This window comes from Budorcas taxicolor, chromosome 5 (assembly GCF_023091745.1).
Source record: "Budorcas taxicolor isolate Tak-1 chromosome 5, Takin1.1, whole genome shotgun sequence".
In the NCBI taxonomy this organism is placed as follows: Eukaryota; Metazoa; Chordata; class Mammalia; order Artiodactyla; family Bovidae; genus Budorcas; species Budorcas taxicolor.
Genome location: NC_068914.1, coordinates 39,017,268 through 39,022,510, shown reverse-complemented (window position 1 = coordinate 39,022,510; position 5,243 = coordinate 39,017,268). Strand labels below are relative to the sequence as shown.

Genomic DNA, 5,243 nt, shown 5'->3' with positions numbered 1-5,243 from the left:
ATATGTCAGCAAATTTGGAAAACTCAGCAGTGGCCACAGGACTGGAAAAGGTCAGTTTTCATTCCAATGCCAAAGAAAGGCAATGCTAAAGAATGCTCTAACTACCACACAATTGCACTCATCTCACACGCTAGTAAAACAATGCTCAAAATTCTCCAAGCCAGGCTTCAGCAATACATGAACCATGAACATCCAGATGTTCAAGCTGGTTTTAGAAAAGGCAGAGGAACCAGAGATCAAATTACCAACATCTGCTGGATCATCGAAAAAGCAAGAGAGTTCCAGAAAAACACCTATTTCTGCTTTATTGACTATGCCAAGGCCTCTGACTGTGTGGATCACAATAAACTGTGGAAAATTCTGAGAGAGATGGGAATACCAGACCACCTGACCTGCCTCTTGAGAAACCTGTATGCAGGTCAGGAAGCAACAGTTAGAACTGGACATGGAACAATGGACTGGTTCCAAATAGGAAAAGGAGTACATCAAGGCTGTATATTGTCACCCTGCTTATTTAACTTATATGCAGAGTACATCATGAGAAATGCTGGGCTGGAGGAAGCACAAGCTGGAATCAAGATGGCCGGGAGAAATATCAATAACCTCCGATATACAGATGACACCAACCTTATGGCAGAAAGTGAAGAAGAACTAAAGAGCCCTTGATGAAAGTGAAAGAGGAGAGTAAAAAAGTTGGCTTAAAGCTCAATATTCAGAAAACTAAGATTGTGGCATCTGGTCTCATCACTTCATGGCAAATAGATGGGGAAACAGTGGAAACAGTGTCAGACTTTATTTTTTGAGCTCCAAAATCACTGCAGATGGTGATTGCAGCCCTGAAATTAAAAGACGCTTACTCCTTGGAAGGAAAGTTATGACCAACCTAGACAGCATATTAAAAAGCAGAGACATTACTTTGTCAACAAAGATCAGTCTAGTCAAGGCTATGGTTTTTCCAGTGGTCATGTATGGATGTGAGAATTGGACTATGAAGAAAGCTGAGCACCGAAGAATTAATGCTTTCGAACTGTGGTGTTTGGACTGCAAGGAGATCCAACCAGTCCATCCTAAAGGAGATCAGTCCTGGGTGTTCATTGGAAGGACTGATTTTGAAGCTGAAACTTCAATACTTTGACCACCTGATGCAAGGAGCTGACTCATTTGAAAAGACCCTGATGCTGGGAAAGATTGAGGGCAGGAGGAGAAGGGGACGACAGAGAATGAGATGGTTGGATGGCATCACCGACTCAATGGACATGGGTTTGGGTAGATTCCGGGAGTTGGTGATGGACAGGGAGGCCTAGCGTGCTGCAGTTCATGGGGTCGCAAAGAGTCAAACACAACTGAGCGACTGAACTGAACTGAACTGAACTACCACTTAGACAACTGTGTGGTCTCATGTAAATTAGTTAAGTTCTCTGAGCTATGGTTGTCTTATCTGTAAGAAGGAGAAAACAGTAATACTTCCCTAAAATGCTTTTGTTTAAAAAAAAAAAAAAAGACTTATTTCATGCCAAGTGCCCTGCACAGAGCTTGAGTTGGAAGGAAATGTCAGTATTATCACCTGTATATAAACTCTTCAGAATAACTTCTTGAAAAACTTTAAAATCCTTGGAGCTTCCCTGGTGACTCAGTGGTAAAAAATCTGCCTACCAATGCAACAGACAGAGGTTCAATCCCTAATCCAGTAAGGATTAATTAATTAATCCCTTAGTTGCTTTGGAGCAACTAAGCGCATGCACCACAACTATTGAGCCTGTGCTCTAGAGCCTGGGAGCCACCGCTATGAGCCCAGGTGCTGTAACTACTGAAGCGTGTGGTCTGCAAAGAGAGAAGCCACGGCAATGAGAAGCTTGAGCACCACATGGAGAGAGTAGACCTGCTCACCACAACTGGGGAAAGCCCTTGAAGCCATGAAGACCCAGAACAGCCAAAAATAAATAAAATTATTTAATAAAAACCTTAAAATCCTTTATAAGCCAATATCACTTCATTCTTTATCATTGTCCTTAAACTTTTAAGTTGTCTGGTGGACATCCAAGTAAGTTTTCTGGGGGGAAAAATCCAAATACTTATAAATCACCAACTTGTGCTCTTCGTATTCACCCAACTTTTGTACCATATTGCTCACGGGGCCGCTGGCAAGAAAGGCAGGAGGAAGCTATTATTAGCCTGCTTTTCATTGGCAGGAAATTGCAGGGCTGAGAACTGAAAAGGTTTAGATCAGTAACTGAGCTGAGGGGCTCCTGCTAGTCCGACAGAGCTTCGGAAACTCGTGTCCGATGTTCTTTTTTTCACATGTTCACTTCCCTCTGTGAGTTTGCCATTTGAAAATCTCATGTGTCAGCCAGACTTCACTCACCCACCACACCACCTGCCCATCAAACACTTGGAAGATTCTTAGCAGTGATAAAGGTGGATCTTCAAGCATCCACCTGCAGGGGGCGCGCTTTGAGATACCGCTGGCAGATTGCAATCAGAGATTGTCTCTACTAAACAAAGGGGTCTAGGAAAGCTGGATCTACAGTTCTAGTCTAATAAGGATAAACTTTTACTACAGGATGGGACTGTAGAAATAACTTGGCCTAATGCACTCAGATTACAGGTGGGGAAGTGAAGCTCACCAGCACAGTGATTTCACAGCAGTCTTTATTTATTTATTTTGGTTTCCAGATTTTGGCTTTATTTGCAGTACAGAAATCATTTGGAGACATCACTGAAGCAAAGGTTCTGTCAGATCAATACTGGGCTGCAGCTTGGTCCGTTGAAGAAGCCACATCTGGAATACAGAAGAAGCTCCTATGTTTACCTGCTTTATGATGGGTTTCTTTCCCCTCTGCGCTCATCAGTTTTAACAGGTTAAAACACCACACACAAGCTTCCTCCAAAAGACTATCCAAGTCTGGAGTTTGGCTAGAACTGGAGGCCCATGTAAACCAAGCTTGTGGCTGGGCTGGGTGGGCACTGTCCTGACACATGACGTGAACGGAAAGGGGTGGGGAGGAGTAAGGGACGCTGTCCCCGGTTACAGACATTCAGTTCTGAACCTCCTCACCGTCAAGAGGACAAGATGGCACGCAAGCTGCACTGACCCAGCTCTCGAACAGCGGATGCTCACAACTGCAAAGGCTATGCTGATTAAAAGATACAAATACTGTATCAAGTTCTCTGTATCAGTATCACAAGGCTTTAAAACTGATCCTTCACTAGAAAACACAAGCCAGTATTGGTTAAATTGAACAGAACATGGGAACCTGCTAATTCAGAAGACCCACTCCATGAAAACAAGTTAATACATGATATTAGAAAGGGGAGGAATATTTACTGGTACAGTACTCTGGAATCTCTCAGTTTTGATTACAAAAGCAGGCCTTACAATACTGATTTCATACAATATGCATCATTTGCCAAATTTTAAGTTTGTCCTAATTAGATGATAACATGTACTGCTGTTAGTCTTCCCCATAGATGTCATTTTTCTTGCACTTCATTTCCTCAAAGTCAAACTCCATCATCCTCTTATAGATGTCCTTAATGTCATCACGGGTTGTCTCAAAGTGAGTTTTTGCATCATAGGTACGGGATATAAAGATCTGGCTTTCTGTTCCCAAGCCTTTTGGTACAAGGAGGTCACTGATGCTAACGAATTTCTGCTCAATTGGTTCCAAGAACTCCAGGGCTGATCTGATTTCCTTCTCAGACTCCTTGGTCTCCACCATTGTGCTGGCGATGGCGATGTACTTGCCTTGTGCAGCCACATTGTGTGCAGAGGGGATCATGCAGAGGTAAATATCTGACGTCCGGTTGACTTGGTTCTGTGGAATAATGATCTGGCAGGGGTTGGCGTCGTTGGTGTTTTTGATGGGGTGGCTGAGGTTACAGATGACTCTGATCACCTGGCCCACTTTTTCTACTCGATCTTTCACATAGCTGGGATCGCAGATGAGCTGTTTACAGCGAGCAATCTCTCCTTCAGATTTTACACCAATCACCTTTCCATTCTGCATAATAACTTCTTCAACTGGTTTATTCAGCATGTAGGTACCTCCATAAATAGCACTTGGCAAATCCCTGTGGCAGTTCTCCAAGGCCGTTGAGTGGATAAAGGTATGGGCTTTTGCCATATCTTGCCAAAGATTTGCTATAAAGTTTAATCCTATTAATGGTTTCACAACATGGCTGATCTAAATAGTCATCAGTTCTGTGAAGTGCCAGGGCATGACCAGTAAAATCTATAACATCTTGGCCCAAGTCAAATTTCTTATACACCTCTCCATTGATGTCTTCTTAGGATCAATGGCCTCAAAAGTTCGAGGATTGTTCTCATTAAAGTTGGCGACACATACCAGGAATTTTCTGAATCGACGCTTTTCAAACAGCCCCATTAGGCTAGATGCCAGGGCTTCTGCTTCAGTGGACGGAACCTTGTAGATCTTTCCTCGCTTATAATCAAAGCTCCCTTCAGTTGCTTTGAAATCTAGATGGCAAGTGACCTCCGTAAAAAGCAACATCTTAACCAGCTGACCATTTATTTGCCATAAGGAACTTGGGGATTAAGTCAACATTCCAGTCTCTTTCTCTCCCCATGGATGCTGGTGGAGCTCTGGGTATCTTAAATCTTTTGTAGAAATCTTCCAGCGGTGTTATAGATTCACTCTCTCCTCCATATTACGGGCTTCTATCCATGTGAAGAACTTTCTTCCCATTCACTGACATTTTACCTGACAGGATACATTCGGTCAGGCCCGTGCTCAGCACGATCACGTCGTACTCCTCATTCATGGCAGGGCTGGGCGCGGACGGAGACCCAGAGAAGACTCAGAGCTCTAGGGGTCTGGGGCTGCGGCTCCCCGAGGAGGAGGCGGACTGGCGCCCGAGGGAAAAGGGAAGCAGAGTCAGAGACTACATGGAGCTGGCGAGCGGAGAAGGTAGGGAAGGCTGCGAGGGAGCCACAGCAGTCTTTAGACTGAGAAAGTGAGCTCCTAAATCCCCCTTCACCGCAGTGCCCTCCGTGTGCTCTATCAGTGAGCTCCACCCAACATATTACTTTTTATATGAATTCTTGATTACAGACATTTTGGAAGCAATGCCATTGATTCCGAAAGTTGCTCTAATGGTGGAAAAAATGGGCAGCCAGTGGCCCAACAGTGACGACTGTCAATGGTCCTGACCTTTTGGCCATTCTCAAAAGCATACTCTTTAGGGCCATTCCTCACTAGTTCTGTTCTCTAAATAAGAAGTGT

At 44.0% G+C, this 5,243-nt stretch overlaps 1 pseudogene; it reads right to left on the bottom strand.

Annotated features, from left to right (window-relative positions):
• Positions 1-3,452: 3,452 nt before the first annotated feature.
• Positions 3,453-4,782, bottom strand: LOC128048632 (rab GDP dissociation inhibitor beta-like; annotated as a pseudogene).
• Positions 4,783-5,243: the final 461 nt, after the last annotated feature.